This window comes from Schistocerca nitens, chromosome 10 (genome assembly GCF_023898315.1).
Source record: "Schistocerca nitens isolate TAMUIC-IGC-003100 chromosome 10, iqSchNite1.1, whole genome shotgun sequence".
Taxonomy (NCBI): domain Eukaryota; kingdom Metazoa; phylum Arthropoda; class Insecta; order Orthoptera; family Acrididae; genus Schistocerca; species Schistocerca nitens.
The window spans coordinates 166,393,612-166,415,079 of NC_064623.1; the positions used below are offsets into that span (position 1 = coordinate 166,393,612).

A 21,468-nucleotide genomic window follows, 5' to 3' on the forward strand; every position below is an offset into this window, starting at 1 on the left:
GGGTCCTGGCAGAGCGTCCGAGCGCCGCGCCGGGGCTATAAGTGACGTCCGCGCGATGGCCCGGCATTTCGCAAGTCGCCATTCCGCCCCCGCTGCCAATGTGCGGAACTTTTCTGTGCCTCTGCGAGGCCTGCCCCCGAGGCGGTTACGAGCTGGACCGCTACCGACGGGAGACGGGTAAACGCTAGTATGCTCCAAGGGAGTCCACAACATTTCTTCCGTCTAGTCTCTTTACCGCTTTCATCATCTCACAAATCTTCACAATGCGCATGCACCAATGCTCGATTGGTTGCCACATCGCCAAAAGCGCGTGTAAAAGACCATAAGACTCAGTTCACAGGCTCTGATTCACCTATCGGTACCGACCGACCGCCGTGTCATCCTCTGCCAATAGCGCCACTGTATACGGTATGGAGACGAGTGGGTCAGCGCACCGCTCAACATCTACATCTACTGGGTGATCAAAACGTCAGTATAAATTTGAAAACTTAAGAAACTACGGAATAATGTAGATATAGAGGTAAAAATTGACACACATGCTTGGAATGACATGGGGTTTTATTAGAACCAAAAAAAAAAAAAAGTATTGCTAGACGCGTGAAAGATCTCTTGCGCGCGTCGTTTGGTGATGATCGTGTGCTCAGCCGCCACTTTCGTCATGCTTGGCCTCCCAGGTCCCCAGACCTCAGTCCGTGCGATTATTGGCTTTGGGGTTACCTGAAGTCGCAAGTGTGTCGTGATCGACCGACATCTCTAGGGATGCTGAAAGACAACATCCGACGCCAATGCCTCACCACAACTCCGGACATGCTTTACAGTGCTGTTCACAAAATTATTCCTCGACTACAGCTATTGTTTAGGAATAATAGTGGACATATTGAGCGTTTCCTGTAAAGAACATCATCTTTGCTTTGTCTTACTTTGTTATGCTAATTATTGCTCTTCTGATCAGATGAAGCGCCATCTGTCGGACATTTTTTGAACTGTAGTATTTCTTTTGGTTCTAAGAAAACCCCATGTCATTCCAAGCATGTGCGTCAATTTGTACCTCTCTATCTACATTATTCCGTGATTTATTCAGTTTTCAAATTTATACTGTCTTTTTGATCACCTGGTATATCAATACTCTGCCAACCAAGCATGGCAGAGGTACGTCGCATTGTACCAGTTATTAGGGTTTCCTCCTGTTCGATTCACGTATGAAGTGTGCGAAGAATGATTGTCTGAATGCCTCCGTGCGTGCAGTAATTACTCTAATCTTATCCTCACAGTCCCTATGTACGAGTTGACCGATTGCAAGTGTGACTCATTGATATTACAGGCATAGGATACTGCGTTCTTTCGTTTTCTGAAGTGCACAGTTTTACATTTCTGAACATTTAAAGCAAGTTGCCAGTCTTTGCACCGCTTTGAAATCTTATTAAGATCTGACTGAATATTTATGAAGCTTCTTTACTTCATTACAGATAACTGCATCATCTGCAAAAAAAGTCTGAGGTTGCTGTTAATATTGTTTGTAGGGCCATTAATATGCTACATGAACAGCAAGGGTCCCAGCACGCTTCCCTGGTCAAAGACACTGGGCGGTAGTTTTGTTGGTCACTTCTACTACCCCTCCTGCAGACCGGTGTTTCCTGTGCTTTCTAAATCTACATCTACATCTACATACATACTCCGGAATCCACCATACGGTGCGTGGTGGAGGATACCTCGTACCACAACTAGTATGTTCTCTCCCTGATTCACTCCCAAAGAGAAGGAACGAAAAATGACTGCCTATATGCCTCTGTACGAGCCCTAATCTCTCTTATCTTATCTTTGAGGTCTTTCCGCGAAATGTAAGTTGGCGGCAGTAAAATTGTACTGCAGTCAGACTCAAATGCTGGTTCTCTAAATTTCCTGAGTAGTGATTCACGAAAAGAATGCCTCCTTTCCTCTAGAGACTCCCACCCGAGTTCCTGAAACATTTCCGTAACACTTGCGTGATGATCAAACCTACCAGTAACAAATCTAGCAGCCCACCTCTGATTTGCCCCTATGTCCTCCCTCAATCCGACGTGATAGGGATCCCAAATGCTTTAGTGTTTTATAAGCGGTCTCCTTTACAGATGAACTACATCTTCCCAAAATTCTACCAATGAACCGAAGACGACTATCCGCCTTCCCCACAACTGCCATTACATGCTTGTCCCACTTCATATCGCTCTGCAATGTTACGCCCAAATATTTAATCGACGTGACTGTGTCAAGCGCTACACTACTAATGGAGTATTCAAACATTACAGGATTCTTGTTCCTATTCATCTGCATTAATTTACATTTATCTATATTTAGAGTTAGCTGCCATTTTTACACCAATCACAAATCCTGTCCAAGTCATCTTGTATCCTCCTACAGTCACTCAACGACGACACCTTCCCCACCACAGCTACTGGCCAGGTTTTTTGTTCGAAGGATCTATGAGATTATAGGTAGACGTGGTGCTAACTGAGCTGGTAAGTGCAGTACAGGAGCTGACAGAATCTCGTAACGGTTCTCAGTTTTCGTGACCGGGAGCCGCTACTTTTCATTCAAGCAGGCTCCTCAACCGACCTACGAGCTCGAGTGCACCCCGTAGCAGTCCTCACACGAAGGAAAAATCTCTCACACTACCGAGAATCGAACATAGGCCCTTCACGCTGCAGTAAGTTGCGCTGAGCACTCAGCTGCGGAGACTGGAAATGACATTGCTCGCCGTTAATATTCCAAGATCGGCAACAAACAACGAAATTTTGCTCTTTGACCGGATACGGTACGGAAGTCTGTAGGTGATTCGTCTATATACCGGGTTGTTGTTGTTGTGGTCTTCAGTTCTGAGACTGGTTTGATGCAGCTCTCAATGCTACTCTATCCTGTGCAAGCTTCTTCATCTCCCAGTACCTACTTCCGCCTACATCCTTCTGAATCTGTTTAGTGTATTCATCTCTTGGTCTCCCTCTACGATTTTTACCCCCCACTCCACTCCAGTACTAAATTGGTGTCTCAGAACATGTCCTACCAACCGATCCCTTCTTCTAATCAAGTTGTGCCAGAAACTCCCCTTCTCCCCAATTCTATTCAATACCTCCTCATTAGTTATGTGATCTACCCATCTAATCTTCAGTATTCTTCTGTAGCACCACATTTCGAAAGCTTCTATTCTCTTCTTGTCCGAATCCTGCCTCGGGCATGGATGTGTGTGATGTCCTTTGGTTAGTTAGGTTTACGTAGTTCTAAGTTCTAGGGGACTGATGACCACAGACGTTGAATCCCATAGTGCTCAGAGCCATTTGAACCATTTTTTTCTTCTTGTCCACACTATTTATCGTCCATGTTTCACTTCCATACATGGCCACACTCCATACAAATACTTTTAGAAACGACTTCCTGACACTTAAATCAATACTCGATGTTAACAAATTTCTCTTCTTCAGAAACGCTTTCCTTGCCATTGGCAGTCTACATTTTATATCCTCTCTACTTCGACCATCATCAGTTATTTTGCTTCCCAACAAGCAAACATCCTATACTACTTTAAGTGTCTCATTTCGTAATCTAATTCCTTCAGCATCACCAGCGTGAACGTTAATAAAACCGACAAACTGCAGGGACGGATTACTGGCTGGCCATGGAGGAAGGAAAGTCCTATGAACGTGTGCCCGGAAATGCATCGTTGCCACGGTAGAGGATGCTGACAAATGACTGTTCCTCTCACCACGTGCCGTGTGCTCCCTGTGTGTTGCACGCTGTGTCATTGGCGCAGCGTACTGTAAGCAGCAGAATGGTGCGGTATTCATTTCATGTCGCGAACAAGCCGAGTGAGGTCATCAGTCCCCTAGAACTTAGAACTACTTAAGGGGCTCCGGAAAGGCTCAAAATCATGAAAAGTTCAATTTTTACTTTTTTGCGTTTTCTGAATCTGCAGACTATTACCTTTTAATAGGTATATAATTTATTCAATTCCGAAGACTACAACTATTTTTAAATTTTTTTTGAAATGTGTTCTACATGGGCGTGATCCACTGTGGCGCTGTTAAACTGCTGTCAAATGGTGTTATTATTACCGTCCGTGTTCATCAGGTACATTTTAGTGATGTGAGATAAAGTATGTATTGTGGCTAACCTGTGATGGTTCAATATATATCGCTGGTGTGATTGTCGATTGTTTCATGTTTATTTACTCTGTCGTTATCTCGGAAATATTCGTAATTAATTCTGTTTCTTGAGTCTCTGTTTTGTTGAAGTATAATAATGAGTAAAAGTAAAGTTATTAGAAATCGTCTGAAGGCTTTTAAGAAAAGGAGAAATGTTGGAAAGCCAAGGTATTTAGAAATATGGGAATGAAGATAGGTTCTAACATGGTACGAGCGATGCTTGCTTTAGACAAGGAACGCCTTCGGGCTGCAGACAGGGCTGTAAAGAGTCTAGAAATACAAGCAAGAGTAAACAGGAGGAGGAACAAGAGGAAGCTGGAGGAGGAGTTTGCAGAGGATGAAGATAATCCATCCTATGGACCTGGAATGCACTAAAAAGCTAATCCAATCTTTGTCGCTCGATTCCCAAAACTTTTATTTTCTCATACGAATTACATGTTTTCTAAGGATCTACCAAACATATTTGTTTCAAACTTTCAGTAAATATTACACAGTACATTCTGCATAATGTAACACAGCCTTTTTCCAAAAAACTGTGTATTTTTGAATATATAAATAAAAAATTGCAAAAAAATGTTGTGAATTTTTATTACAATTGAAAAAAAATCATCTTTAATAACTGAACTAAAATTTTGTAAAATCCCTGTGTTAAGTTGCAGCCCATATTCCAATAAATAATCTGTAAAAAGTTCAACTTCCTACCTCAAATACTTTGTGAGGAAAGATGTAATTTATAAGCGTTATTTTAACATTGCAAGTATAGGGCGTTCCGGAGCCCCTTAAACCTAACTAACCTAAGGACATCACACACATCCATGCCTGGGGCAGGATTCGAACCTGCGAACGTAGCAGTCGCGTGGTTCTAGACTGAAGCGCCTAGAACCGCTCGGCCACACCGGCCGGCACTTTCAGACAGACGAACGTGCAGGGAGCTGGTGCACTGGGCATACACCAGATCTGGAGGAATGGGCTTTACAGGATATCGAGGCGAATCGTAGCACAAGCTCCAGGCAAGTGCCCCGCCAACATCGTGTAAGCCGAAGTCCAATTATGTGCAACCTGTGTGACAACCGCTGCTATCACTATCACCTCCAAACCCAAGGAGGCCGCTTCGATCATCTGTTGTGACGTGGATGTTCCGGAATGATTTGCTGTCGTTGTATGCACACTGTCCAGTTGTGGATTCATACGTCTTTTTTTTCTCCATTTTCAGTCAGGGTCCCGTCCCTGCCATTTGTCGGTCTTATTAAAGTATGGAGTCCGATATGTAGCACACAGGACTGCCCCTACTAGCAGCAACAATGGCACTAACAAGGTTGGCCATCGAGTCGAACCGAGTTTGGATGAGAGAAACGGGTACGCCATTCCGTGCTGGTTCAATTGTACGCCGGAGCTGGTCGATTGCAGTGGCTGGTGAGCCGCGGTACTTCACTCTGCCAGCAATCCGTGACGAGAAGTTATCGGTGGTTGTGGAGAACGTGCCGTCCAGGGCAACGATTGAACACCCTCTGCGTTGAGGTAGGTCAGGACAGAACAGGCAACATGCTGCCTGACATTATCTCGTCACAGATCGTCTCGGAAACCTTGAACGCGGAGCACAGTCTCGCCCTTCTCATAAATAAAACGAGTGCTGTCAGAATTATCAGAAATCACATCTAAAGGAGATTATGTGGTGTGTCCAATGGCGCACTGTAGCAGCGGACTAAATGATGGCCTGTATGACCGTGACGAATGCTGTCTCGCTACGTTCATTCTTCTCCGTGCCTCCACGCATGGATGCGTCCTTCGCGATGCTGTATTCGGAACTGGAATGAGTCAGTGAAGTCAACGTGGTACCGTTCCTGTGTGCAGTGTTGTTGATCGACGCACCGCTGTCATTGCATCTTTGGTGCCGCGTGAAGGGAAGCCGCAACGGTGATCTTCGTCCTGACAGCAGACAGTCCCTGGTGCTACAGATAAAGTAAACGTCGACAAGTGCGAAGCAGTTCTGTTCACACGCAGACCGAAACTACTGCGCAAACACCAACACTGCAGACCGATAACACTACATACACGCCCAACACGTTTCCGAGAGAAAGTCAGATACCTTGGTGTCTGGCTGGACCGGAAACTTACATGGGGGGACCACATCGAATACGTTGCCAACCGAGCGCACGCGAGGCTCAAACAGCTCTACCCAATGCTCAACAGGGAAAGCACACTGAATAGGAGGGTGTCGAGGTCCTTATACACGACACTGATAAGACCTCTGATGACGTACGCAGCTCCCGTCTGGGGATATGCAGCTCCCACACGACTGCGCCGCCTGCAGATCATACAGAACAAGGTGCTACGAATCATTAGCAATGCTCCACGCTACACACGCACCGTGGATCTTCACCATGAATACCGCCTTGATACCCTCAAGGAAGTATTCAAGAAACACGCCACACCACTATACAGGAACTCGAGACACTCGAACAATCCTTTCATCCTCACTCTGGGAAACTACGATCACAACCACAGGTGGAAACACAAGCGGCCAAAGACACTGCTAGCTAGGGCATAGCCACCTATGATAAACTAACATACGCAAACAGCGACAAACGTCGGTAAGCCCCTGCATATCAGCAACACTGACTGGCAACTACCAGCTGCTATTAGAGCCGACCAACAGGCCACAGCAGGGACACCGACGAGCTCGCCCACAGACGCACGAACAATCTGCCAACACTCCCTCACACTGTGCCTCCGGTATATGACCTACCGGACACAAGACCGATAACAAACCTAACTGTTGCAGGTTGCAGGACGCTGAACGAGGACTCTGTACCAGCACCCAGCGCCAGCCGGCGAGCAGCACAAACGCACAACGTCAAGGTATCGACACGCATGATACCCACTACTAAAAAAGTCTATCCTTGCACAACCTATCGCAGGTAGCAAGACAACCGCTACTGCTCTTGCCGCCCGACCTAACTTTCGCAGAGGTTTTTTTCCCTTGGCGCTTGCTTTGGCACTTTTTTTCCTCTGCCCTTCAAACCGCTACCCTTCGTCAGATTTCGACCAATCTATCTCCAGATGAGCGCGTATTAATGGTTAATCCTAACCAGACGTACGCAAACATCGCAGTACCCACATCCTGCGACACCTCACTTCAGTGAATACTAACCCTTATGCAGAGATGGCAGTAGACCTTTTGTGTTGGCCATCATGCCGGTGTGGGCGTGGAGGGGCTCCACCTCTATTTAATAAAAAAAATGGTGCTACAGACGTATTCGCGCTGTCCTTGTAGATACGTGTCGTGTCACAAGCAAGGCCATTTCATGGTGAAAGAACGTTACGTGACTGTACTATCCCTCACGGTCGAGCGAACAAATCTGACCTCTCGGGCGCTAGTCGCGTGTGACCTGAGAAATTCTACAACCTGTTGACTAATGTCTGCCTCCCCCCTCCCCCCTCCCCCCTCCCCGAACTCATAGATTCCGTATTGGCAAGACAGTCGTGGGATTCCGACCAAAGCGAGCACCAACAACGTTTGTTGTACGTACAGTCTCAGGTGTCACACTTCAGGTGCCGGCCAGTGTGGCCGTGCGGACTATTACCTTCAGTCTGGAACCGCGTGACCGCTACGGTCGCAGGTTCAAATCCCGCCTCGGGCATGGATGTGTGTGGTGTCCTTAGGTTAGTTAGGTTTAAGTCATTCTACGTTCTAGGGGACTGATGACCATAGATGTTAAGTCCCATAGTGCTCACAGCCATTTGAACCATTTTTTAACACTTCAGGCCACAGTTGAAGGGGAAATGCAGTCTTACTGTACTTCCTGGATTTCACGGTGCTGGTTTCTTGGGCCATCGCATACAACGCTTGCGCCGAGCACTGGGGAATTGCAAGTATTGCACACAAAGCTAGTTTACTTGTCGTTTTTATGTTTTCTTTTATTTTCCTATTCAGCCGCATTATTGGTGAAACTTATTTAGACGAACAATCTAAAAGGCAAATTGTCCAACAATAAGATAATGCAATATTTTCAATATTTTACTGATATATTTTGTTCCTTGTCTCGTCTCACTATCCGACACATATCACTATCAAGTGACTCGTCTGAATTTATAAAACTACATCAATGTATGTCTATATTCAGGCAGGTCGGTTGGTAGGACATGTTCTGAGGCATCAAGGGATCACCAATTTAGTATTGGTGGGCAGCGTGGAGGGTAAAAATCGTAGAGGGAGACCAAGAGATGAATACACTAAGCAGATTCAGAAGGATGTAGGTTGCAGTAGGTACTGGGAGATGAAGAAGCTTGCAGAGGATAGAGTAGCATGGAGAGCTGCATGAAACCAGTCTCAGGACTGAAGACCACAACAACAACATTCAGGCAGGGTTACTATGCAAAAAATCTCGCCTACAATGCAAAAACCAGCTACAAATAAAATAGGTATAAACATTTAATACTCCCTTTTATTTTAGACGTAATGACGCAATACAGTCAATATTGATTTCGGCAATAAATTGGCACTCTCCAGAATGTAGTATAAACAATGATTTAAATAAAAAATTAGTTTTAATACACCACGTCTTTAAATCAGAGTGAAAAGTATAAAATAAGTGCTCCTACACCTATATAGATCCCCAACCCGATACAGACAGACCTGGGAACTTTGATTTTGAATTTTTACTAGCTACAAAAGAACGTGGTGCACCTGCAATAGACAATTGATGCTTGACTGGGGTTCACCTCCTTACTGTTATCTGTTGGATGTGCCCCACCTTTTTTTCGTTCTAAATGTTACAGGCATTATTATGGCTATTAGAAATTCACAGTCACAAATTTTCAGGATATCTTTATTGGTCTAAAAGGCTGTGAAGACTCAGACGGTGGCCTACGAGCAGTCGTTCTTCCCGTGAACCATTCGCTACTGGAACAGGCAAAAGAGGGTAATGCTAGTTGTACACAAAGTAATCTCTGCCACACAGCAGACTCCAGAAGTAGTTAATATTGCGTATTCATTTTCTGAGGTGTGTTCAATGTTTCAAGTTTCTAGTGCATCTGGAAGTTAGTTTAACTAACTGCAAAATTTGCACCGAACTGACAGACAGATAAAAAAGCTACATAATAAAAACGTGTTGAACTAGAGATAAACTTAAAAATAACTAACTTTTTGACGAAAATTATAATGAAGGACAGTAGCTGCATGTCAGAATATACATACTGCACTGTGTCTCGGAGCTGCATCATTATGATTTTTCAAAAATATTTAAAAGCTGTTAATTATAATTTTCTTAAAACAATGTAAGTTCTTACCAGTTATACTTGTAAGTAAGGCTTAGTAAATATAAAAGTGCGTAAGTTGCATTCCATAGGCAGCATTTGGCGAAGAGAACGTTGAAAACATATCTAGTCATACTAAATCTGTGAATAAACACCGGAGCATAATTACAAAAACGAAACCGATCTTCAGTTTGATGGTAGCAACGTAAAAATTATTTTTGTGTTGCAGCTGTATGTAAAAGAGTAGATTCAAACAAATTACGAAAAGCATTTATTCAGTTGCATACATTCGTCAACTCAACATTATTTTACAATTGAACTATAGTATACAAGCAGGATCAACGCTCTATTTAATATTCTGGGCTGCGTTCCGAGAGCAATAGAGAGGCCGCAACCGCGTGTGTCTGTATTCCGAAATACACAGCAGAGTGGATGGATGGCGAGTTTCCTTCACTCATGTATTACTCCCTGTCGAATTCCATTCGCATATGGAAAGAGAGAGAATATTCGCCGGAATATTCCTTGTTATAGATTCAATAGACACACAGGGGACGTAATTTATAATTATATTTATTTATTGCTTCCTTTAGACCCACTCTCTCTTTATGAAAAACTTCGTGTTTAAAAAATTTTTCGTAATAGTTACATGTTGTAACGGATTACCGAGTATCAGAAACAATATTAGTCGAGAGATTATATGCATATGTATTGGCTAAAAATGGAGAAAATCAAAGAGGTAGCCGCTCACGTTACCTCGAATAACAATTACCCAACAGGTCTGTGTGAGAACAACATTTTGTTCTTAAACGGCAAGGTGCCACAGAAAATTAGTTCCACTGCGTCCTACATTGACAAGTAAATGGCGTGAACAACTGCAATGAATGGGTGCGGGAAGTGTCCCTCTCGGACATACTGCATTCGCATCGGAAGCAAAGCAAAAATAACTGCCTGCATACCTAGGTACTGGTTTCTCTTATGTACAACAAATAAATTGAGGACATTGGGTGAAAGTGCTACTATGAGATGAAGTCGGCACAGGAAAGGAACCTATGTTAAGTCGCATCTGACATCTGACTAATGAGTTGGGTGTGCGACGGTGGGAGGGGATGGGGAAATAAAAAACGGAAGCACTAAAATTGTTGTACAATCCATCACCGATATGAGTTCTTTGAACTAATCCAACACGGTTCCCTGAGAACAATGCAAAGATTCCCAAAATATCTGTACTGGGAACATGGTTACCTTCAGTCAACCTTAAATATCTAGTTCTTGTCCGGAGAGTGTGGTGTCACCGCCAGACACCACACTTGCTAGGTGGTAGCCTTTAAATCGGTCGCGGTCCATTAGTATACGCCGGACCCGCGTGTCGCCACTGTCAGTGACTGCAGACCGAGCGCCACCACACGGCAGGTCTAGAGAGACTTCCTAGCACTCGCCCCAGTTGTACAGCCGACTTTGCTAGCGATGCTACACTGACAAATACGCTCTCATTTGCCGAGACGATAGTTAGCATAGCCTTTAGCTACGTCATTTGCTACGACCTAGCAAGGCGCCATTATCAATAGATATTTACCTTGTGATGCCTGTACCGTCAGACCGATGTTCTACAATTATGGATTAAAGTTAAGTATTACAGCAACTGCGTCCGTTTTTCTAAGTTCTCATTTCTCTGACCTGTTCCAGACCTCACGCCATTCTACGTGTAATTAAACGCGTGCATTTCGGTCTCCTCTAGCAATACGGTGTTGGCTCTTCTGCAGAGAGAATTACAGGAGAACGCCCACACTAGTTGCAGGAAGAGAATGCACGTATCTGAGATTTACTAGACGTGTATATGTCTTATCCCCTGTAATAGACATTCTTGTTTCAACTCTACTGTGTCCATATCCAAGTTACCAACAAAGAAGATAGCGTAAATGAGACCTCGTCCGAGCGGTTCTCGAGCGGCGCCCGTCAGTGTGGGCCGCTTACAGCATAGAGAGGAGGAGCCAGAGGCGATCGGCGGCCTACGTCACGCGAAGCGCCAGAGCATCACGGAAATGCTCAACAAACTGCAGTGGCAGAGAGGCTTTGTGGATCAAGGAGACCGACAGCATGCGTTCCAAGAAGACGTTGGCAGGTAAGTCTCTCGAAATGATCACGACGAGAAAGTGACTGTACTGTAAAACCTTCGGTACACACACCATCAGATTATTTGACTTGTCGCTCTAACGAAGTAGGCGAGTGTCAGCAATATGTCTCGTGGTCTTATCGTGGTGTGTTTATCTTCTGCCGTAAGGCCAGACGATAGAAACGCCACTTGCACGATTAGAGTAGCAGATTGATGGTGACCAACTTTAAACAGGACTTGATTAATTTTCACACACATGTATTAAAATAATAAAAAGCATAGACATTAGGTAACTTGATTCTGGATGCTGTTTACAATTGACAATTTCAAGTTCCTTTGGTCTTGGTACGTTAATCTTATTCTGACATATCTCTGATACTTGACAAAGTGTCTATTCATTTATCTCCTTGGCTATGTACAGGAATATGGTAATTTTATTAGGCGCAGACTGAAACTTGACTATAGACTGGTACAGATTAATGCGGACTGGTACAGACTGGTGCAGACAAATGCAGACTGACTAATCGGAGGTCTGTACACTCATTGTAATTCCTCGCACGTTCAGGTATCACTGCGCGAGTATCATCCGCGAGGAGAAAAGGTTCTACGTTAGCAGCAATCTCATTGGCTGCGTTACATATTAATACGCGGATCGGCGGAAGCAGAATTTGGTCCGTCTCTAAGGCAGCGCCATCTCGTAGTGCGGAGACAGACGAGCGCTGCGCCTGCACTGTTGTGCTTAGTGGGGCGCCCTCAAGTGGGAAAGTTGTGTACGCGCTGACTACACGGAACTATGTATACAACAGTGACAGAATTTTTTTGTCATACGGAGGCTAACCAAGGCTCGTTGCTCCCATCGTTATCGTTTGAGAAAGGAACATTGAAGGTGCAGTTTCGTAACGGTACATAAAGAGCCGTTCGGCAAATACCATAGTTTTGGCTGCGTATTAATGTAGATACAAAACAGGAGCTGACACGAACTGTGCTTGATATAGGGGAGCAATGGAGCGGCGTGGCAAGGTAGCATGAATGGGGGTGGGCCTGGGGGGGGGGGAGGGGGGAATGGCAGTTGTGGAGGGCGTAGAGCTGTGTGTGTCTTAGCAGCAGAGGAGGTTGTTGTTATTATTATTCGAAGAGTGGTTTGTTGCAACTTCCCACACTAGTTGTCCTATGGAAACTCCTCTGCATAACTGCTAGAACCTGCTCATTGTATTCATGCCTAGACCTTCAAAACAATTTTTACACTCCACGCTTCCCTCCATTACCATACATTTGATTCCTTGCTGCCTGAGGAAATGTGTCCTATCAACTGATACCTTCTTTTAGTCACCTCCTAACACCAATTTCTTTTCTAATTCAGTTCAGTACTTCTTCATTAGTTATTCAGTCTACCCATCTAATATTCAGCACTCTTCTGAACAGGATATTTCAAAAACCTCTGTTCTTATCCTGTCTGAACTGTTTTCGTCCACATTTCGCTTCCGTACAATGTTACTCTCCATACAAATGTCCCCAGAAAAGACCTAAAAATACGATTTCAGTGTTAAAAATTGCTTTTTGTGCTGTTGCCACTCGAAACTGTAATTCTGTTCATTTCGACAATCAGTTACTTTGCTGTCAAAATAGCAAAACTCATTTGCTACTTTTAGTGACTCATTTCCTAATATAAATGCCTCTGCTCTCATTTAATTCCAATACACTCCATATCCAATGTTTTCACTTTGTCAATGTTCATTTTATAATCCATTTCGAGATGTTATCTGTTGCGTTCAGCAGGTGTATGTGCTTTCCCACCACTGACAAAACTAAAACTTCACTGGCAAACTTTAAGCATTTCTGTTTATTTTCCCTGAACTTTACTTGATTTTCCAAGATTCTCCTTGTTTCCTTTACTGGTTGCTGTAAGTACAGATTAAATAATGTCAAGCAGAGGTTACAACCCTGACTCTCTCCTTCCCCAGGTGCTAATAACTTCAAAAATTCAAATAGTGTCATGTCTTGTCGAACCTCCTGAAGATTCGATCAGAATATGACGACGATAGTAACAGATTCGGCACCTTATATCTTATGTTCGACTTTATTATATTCCCTTCTCACTATATGTGGTTGGAAAGCTTGTGGCTAAGCGAGTCTTGAGAAATACATTAGTGCACTGTCTGTGTTTGACAGCGTCTGTAAGTCCGATGCAATGTTCCCTCGTACATTCATGCATCTCCAGCACAAATTTTCTTTTGCTTACAGTAAATTGTATAGCTGTGGTAGTACCGTGTTCACAATTTGCGAATACATTTCATGTTCCAAAATGGATAGAAATCGTCATCAGTGTCTGTTGTTTGGGTATCCATATATGTTCGAAGGAACTTTGCCCCTAACTTTAAAGACCCTGTCAGATACAGACACTGCACTAATGTATTTCACGCCAAAGACAAGACAACCTGAGGAGAAAATTAAATAAGTCCCTCACTGTGAGACAATCACATAATTGTGCGACCAATATGGAAAGCAAGCACTGGGATATATGGAAGTTTCAGTCCATCCGTGAAGCATTCTCGGACAGGCGAAGCGATTTTTCAAATATTTTTAATTTTTTAAAGTGGTTTTATTGAAGTAGTTGCTATGGTGGTTTTTACATCGCGTACTTCGTTGCCACCATCTGACATTGTTGTAAACTAGAAACTTAGCAAAACACGTGAAATTGAAATGTTTAATTTTTGGATTTTATTTTACAGGTCCGTCCTGATCACACAAACTTTTACACTTCACTATTACCTGTTTCGGCTACTGCCATCTTCAGATCATAAAATATTCTGATGTAGTATAAACGTCAAACTAAATATGTGGGTACACAGTAAGCACTTACTATGTACTTACATGTTTAGTTTGACACTGATACTACATCAAAATATTTTATGATCTGAAGATTGCAGTAGCCGAAGCAGATAATAGTTAAGCGTAAAAGTTTGTGTGATCAAGACGGATCTGTAAAATAAAGTGCCAAAAAATATGATCACGGATTCATTTTCAGATTTCACGTCTTCATTTGATAATTTTTGAATGTTAAGTGAGGTTTTATTGAAGTAGGATCCATGGTGGTCTAGTGGGTAGCGTATGAGACTCCAGACCTGGAGGTGCCGTGTTCAATACCGCAAGGGAGCAGTGATGTTGCCTCGTTCCAGTCCCTCCAGGACGGTCATAGGTCCACTGAACCTACTGTAAAATTAGTACCGGCAATCTATCCCGGGGGTAAAAGAACGTCGGGGCAATGAGCCCAAAACCCTTCCTCTCCTAATGCTGCAGTGCAGGAAGGCTTTTAAATATTGAATTAATTTATAAAAACTGTGTTTCATGCGGCTTTTCAGTCCTGTTCATCGGTGGTATTTGTTATTAAATGAAACATTATAAACAGAGAATGCTAACTTGAACCTTCAGAATGCAGGACGCTTGCCCAAGAGGTAACTCGACACACGTCTGGCCTAATTCGAAAGAGATCCACTAGACTCGGACGTGGCTAAATATATTCTACCCTTCCCTGCCGCCTTATAAATGGGCGGACTGAATATTTCTTCAGCCCACTTTTAAACTGTACCACTCTTCCCTTGCCTGAGAAAATAAGTGTCAACGAAGAAAAGCTTTGCGAAATGGGAGAGTTTTTTTGAGCCCTGCTTCGATTTTCACCTGTTATTGAAGAATTCTAGATATTGGCTACGTCTTCCGATACTGCGTCTAATGTTAGACTCCAATGACGGTACTTCAGAGGTGACGGGCTTCCTTGTTGCGAACTTTAATTTTTGTACGTGGAAGGTCTGTTTGGATTCCGGAGAAACGTAGGAACATGCGAAGAAAGGTTGAAAAAAGACATGAATACATTTCAAGCGTATGAATATTTAGAGAAAGCCTTTACCAATACCTCCTGGTACACATTATTTGAAATTCTTAAGGTAGCAGGGATTAAATACATTGATGGAGATGTTATTTGCAACTTATACAGGATCCAGACAGCAGTTATAAGAGTCGATGGAAATGAAAGGGAGGCAGTAGCACTCTAGGCTACTCCAAATGTTATTTACTGTCTACACTGAGCAAAGAGTAAAGGGAACGAAGGTGAAATTTGAAAAAGCGGAATTAAAGTTCAGAAAGTAGACATAAAAGGTTTGCCGATGGCATTACAAGAGACACTAAAGGACTTGAAACTTCAGCTGAGCGGGACTAATAATACTATCAAAACAGGTTTTAAGACGAATATTAACAAATGTAGAAGAAGTGCAATGTAGTGTAGTCGAATTAAAACAGCTGACGTTGTAGGAATTGGGTTATGACACTAGAAACTGGAAGTGGTAGAAGAAATTTGAGATTTATGAGCAGTAAAATAAGTGACGAGGGACGAAGTGAGGAGAATGTGTGCAGCAAAGCTGTAATAGCAAGGAAAGCATTTCTGAAAAAGAGAAACATTTTTTTACCATCTATACATACTACAAAGGCCCGTGCTGTAATTTCTGTCTGTTTATGAAGGCAAATCTCAGGAACTACCTTACAGATTTTGACACGTGTTTCACTAACAGATAGACTCACGAGGAAGGTTTTCGTGTATAATTATTACCGTTAAGTGATGATGAGAGTGATATATATGTATTGTTATCTGTCCCATATTTAATTAGCTTTTGGAGTGGGAGCGATGGGAGCTACTTGCTGGTCAGCTACAGAGGTGGCGGTGTCTGGCCGGAAAAGAGGTGAACAGCCATCGCACAACTACAGAGTGCTGCGAAGCTTGACCAGAATCCATGTGGGGTCGTGTGGTTTAGTGTTGAAGCGCGTGCCTGAAAACGAAGAAATCGTGAGACTTAATTCCGTCCGGACCACCGATTTTTCAGTTTTTGTTTCAATCTCGCATTCTTCTCGAAATAACTTGGAGACTTGACACGTGTCTCGCATTCCACGTTAAACTGTAGGTCCCCTCTCCCCAGTTGGATAATTGAGGTAGGTTAGGGACAGGCAAGCCACCGAAGTGGTGTCCAATAGAAAGACTAGCCCCAGACCAGAGAGCCGCATGAAATTATTATTACCAAAACCTGTACATCTATACATTCGTTTTTCTTCTGTGCGTATTGCAAATTGAAGTACCCCACCGCGTTTTTCTGTCTATGTGAAGGCTGATCTCAGAAACTGTCGTAGGAATTTTGATAAGGTTTTGACACTGAGATATATAGACTATTGATTCACGAGGAAGGTCTCCGCATAGAGTTTATTGTCACTACGCCACACGAATTGTCCGTTCATAGAATTAAGTTCTACCTGTGCGTAGGAGTCTTTTCTGAAGGTATTTTGCTGGAGTGTAGCCTTGTTCGGAAGTGAACTCGGACGATAGACGGTACAGAGGAGAAGAGAATAGAAGGTTTTGAAATGTGGTGCTGAAGATTAGATGGACAGATCGGATAAATCGATTCGGAGAGAAAAGAAATTTGTGGCACAAATCGACGGAAAGAATGGATCGTTACGAGATGCCCAGCGGACCTGTCTCTTTTTCTGGCAAGAGTCCTCCCTAAATGTCTTCTCTTGTGTGTGCTATTCTTTCAATTATATCTCCACACTTTTTTCGTTCACTTAGTTTTTAACTTCCTTCGGTAACACATTTCAAATGTTTCCCATTTCGTCTTGTCCGGATTTCCGATGGTCCACATTTCAGTTCCATATAATACCATGCTCCAGACGTGAACTTTCAGGTACTTCTTCCTCAGTTTCATATCAATATCTGCTTCCAGTAGAGCTCTTGTATTGAAGAAATATTTATTTCAGTGTACTAATCTACTTGTGATATCCTTTGCGTCAGCCTTCGCGTGTAACGTCTCTTCGTAGCTAGCAGAATTATTTCACTTCTTCCACTAATCTGTCGTTGCGAATTTCTGTAGAATCACCACTGCCAGCCCATATGAAAATAATGAGCCAAGATTCAGATGTTTACCACTAAATATCTCACCGGAGTTCGGAGGGTCCTTTCCCTTGACTAAGGTAACTGGTTTTGGATTTCAATCACATTTAAAGAGAGCTGCTATTCAGAATTCCAGGTGGAAATTATGATTATGTCGTTGCGCATTTTCTTACGATCGTCAAACGACCATAGTTTCCTGCATAACACAGCATAGACAAGAAATGTTCCATGAGTCTGCCGAGCACATCTGGTATACTGCTTATGTATACTGTATGCATTAATGGTCGTAATACTGTTCTTTGGAGAACACCCGGCAATACTTTCAATACTCAAAATTCCATGTCCTGTGTCCATGAAAACATCCTTGGTTGTAGACGGCATCGTAAATGAAATATTCACCGAATATCACACGCTGATGAATTGCTCGTTCATCATTTTAACTATTGGTCCTGGTAGTATTCCTTGGGGAACATTCGGCTTTACTTACATTTCTCAACATTTCTTGTCGCCTCTTCATAAAACTATCCTGGGCTGTAGACCGCATCACAGTATGAAATACTGAGCCATTGAATACACTGACAAAACCGTTATTCATCATTTTATATTGTGTCACTGTCTGAAATTTTATGGACACTGACTTTTGCCATGTAAGATTACGGACGTGCATTAGTTGCCCAGTGTAACATCGAGAGGTGGCTGAAGAACTTGGCCGGCCGGTGTGGCCGAGCGGTTCTAGGCGCTACAGTCTGAGACCGCGCGACCGCTACGGTCGCAGGTTCGAATCCTGCCTCGGGCATGGATGTGAGTGATGTCCTTAGGTTAGTTAGGTTTAAGTAGTTATAAGTTCTAGGGGACTGATGACCTCAGAAGTTAAGTCTCATAGTGCTCAGATCCATTTGAACCATTCTGAAGAACTTGGAAGAGCTCCTACCACAAGAAGGGAGACGTTAGTAAGGCATCTGATAATGCATCCAGGGACAGTTGACCTGGTATTGGGGAAGAACAGTAGGATTGGCGGAACATATTATATTGCATGCATGGTATAGTACGAGGATTATTTTTTCTTCAACCTCCAGTCAGTCGAAAAATCAAAACCACAGTGAACATGCTATGAAGCTTCGAGCAGGTATTTTGTGCAGTGTCTCTAGTACACCCGTCGATCGCGTTACGTAGCACTTCCCAGTTCCGAGGGGACAGTGAGTACGTAAGTGTGAAGATCGTGCTGAGGGGTTCCACCCGAGTTCGTGCAACCGACGTAACTGTCATCTGTTTCCTCCTTCATGACAATGTTCGGCCGCCCATTCCAGGTGCATTACCGGCGCTCTTGCAGCGTTTCCGATAGGCAGTGTTGATCACCCACCATACAGCCTGGTCTTGGCTCCCTCTGACTGCCATCTCTTCACTCACACGAACCACTGGCTACTAGGACAGCAATTTGGCATAGACAGCGAGCTGACCAGCGTATGAAATTGGCAGATATCAGAGGCAACGTTCGTCTGTGACGAGGATATTGGTAAGTTGGTGAAATGAAGTGTCGTGTGGCTATGTCCTACATCTACATCTACATCTACATTTATACTCCGCAAGTCACCCAACGGTGTGTGGCGGAGGGCACTTTACGTGCCACTGTCATTACCTCCCTTTCATGTTCCAGTCGCGTATGGTTCGCGGGAAGAACGACTGCCGGAAAGCCTCCGTGCGCGCTCGAATCTCTCTAATTTTACATTCGTCATCTCCTCGGGAGGTATAAGTAGGGGGAAGCAATATATTCGATACCTCATCCAGAAACGCACCCTCTCGAAATCTGGACAGCAAGCTACACCGCGATGCAGAGCGCCTCTCTTGCAGAGTCTGCCACTTGAGTTTGCTTAACATCTCCGTAACGCTATCACGCTTACCATATAACCTGTGACGAAACGCGCCGCTCTTCTTTGGATCTTCTCTATCTCCTCGTCAACCCGACCCGGTACGGATCCCACACTGACGAGCAATACTCAAGTATAGGCCTAACGAGTGTTTTGTAAGCCACCTCGTTGATGGACCACATTTTCTAAAGACTCTCCCAATGAATCTCAAGCTGGCACCCACCTTACCAACAATTAATTTTATATGATCATTCCACTTCAAATCGTTCCGCACGCATACTCCCAGATATTTTACAGAAGTAACTGTTACCAGTGTTTCTTCCGCTATCATATAATCATACAATAAAAGATCCTTCTTTCTATGTATTCGCAATACATTACATTTGTCTATGTTAAGGGTCAGTTGCCACTCCCTGCACCAAGTGCCTACCCGCTGTAGATCTTCCTGCATTTCGCTGCAATTTTCTAATGCTGCAACTTCTCTGTATACTACAGCATCATCCGCGAAAAGCCGCATGGAACTCCCGCCCGGTACACTGGTCGCTTGGTGCTAGTCTTTTGATCAGATGCTGATGGTGATGACAACACGTACCTAAGTCAGAGTGGTAACTTTGTAGAGTAGTAACTGCAAGGCGTAGTTGAACATTGCAAATAAAACATTTCTTATTTTCGTGACCTATGGGACGTTGAAAAAAAAAAAAAAAAAAAAAAAGGAAGAAAGAAAAAAAAAAAAGCTCTCGTAGATACATACAGAGACAGTAGCAGATAGAAATAGAGGAAGCACATCGTCAAATCAGTCGACAACATAACGTACACAAGACTGGGCAGTACTTAATTGAAGTCTAAGGACGATTGCTGAGAGGTCATTTAAGGGTATTGTCAACAGTAAGCACCCTGCGTGAATCATAATCTCATATTTTAATTTTTTTATAAACAAGACATATATTCAGTATTACACTCATTTTCGTTGTGTGTCTATCACGAATTCAACACAAAGGCAACTGGAGTGACAAAAGAGAACGAAAATGACTGTTCACCGACTCAAGCGAGGCCAAAGGGCAATCGTATCGAAACGCTCGAGGAAAAAAAGATCAAGCCAAAATGTGTCGACACAGTTCGCATTCACTAGTATTTTTTGCAATGAATGGGAAGCTATCTTCATGTCACTACAGCTCTCTAACACTTTTGTCTTGACAACTTGAGTAGCCACAAATATAATTATTTTCACTACTGTACATCCAGGACTAAAAGCAGCCTCTCAGATACCCGGGAGCGCTAAAGATTCCACGTCTGGGGCACAAACAGGCGAGACACCCCTGACAATCTGCCTCGCTGCTTAATGACGAGGACTGTTGAGTTGGCCAGCCTCGATGTAGTTTTTGGGCGGTTTCCTACTTTATACTAGGTAAATACCGGGCTAGTACCTATACACACACTACACAAACACTTAGAAGGCGTTATCACACTTTAACATCAGATCTACACTAGATTCAGATAGACTGGCTACACAGATTCGTTCCCTGGAGGGAGTAGTGGCGTCGGGAATGGAATCCGGCAATCAAAAGTCACGAACACTGCAAAAATCACTATGTAACAATAATGACCCCGTAGACAAACGGGAAAAGGCAAAAGGAAAAGATAGGTCTAGTATGAAACGTCCACCTGTAACGTGGCCAGAGGTGACAGCTACGCCTGCGATGCAGGCTACCCTGTGAAACGGCGAGGCGCGGTGGGTTGCCTACCTGTTGTGGAGCGGTGTCGCGAGGTGGTGTGCTGTGCTGGCGGTGTGCTGCCGAGCGACTACCGGCGGGGCCCTCCCGGCGGCCGCTGTGTCCGGCAGGGTCTGCGGGGTGGGGCTGGGAGGGGGAGGCGGCGTCGCGACGGTGGGGGCCGGCGGACGGCGTCCTTGATGCAACCGGCGCCACCGGAGCTCCGCTTATTACGCCGTCCGTCGACCATGACCCGCGTCACACCGCTCGCTTGTCGTTGCTCCACATGTGCGACGCCATGCTTGTATCTGCTCGGCGGAACGCGGGATTTCACTCACGTTTGCTGGCTTTTGTTAGTGATTTTGCTGTGACACTTTTCGAGCAATCCAGGGCACTGTGTTCGTACCAATATCTTTACCTTGAGCGTCGCTGT

The 21,468-nt window shown here is 43.9% G+C and overlaps 1 protein-coding gene across 2 annotated transcripts in view; it reads right to left on the minus strand.

Annotated features, from left to right (window-relative positions):
• LOC126210383 (uncharacterized) overlaps window positions 1-21,208 on the minus strand; it is a 242,126-nt gene extending 220,918 nt beyond the window's left edge. For both annotated transcript variants that reach the window (XM_049939612.1, XM_049939613.1), the window contains exon 1: window positions 21,069-21,208. The gene's annotated coding sequence lies outside the window, so the exon portion shown is untranslated. The remainder of the gene's footprint in view (window positions 1-21,068) is intronic.
• Window positions 21,209-21,468: the final 260 nt, after the last annotated feature.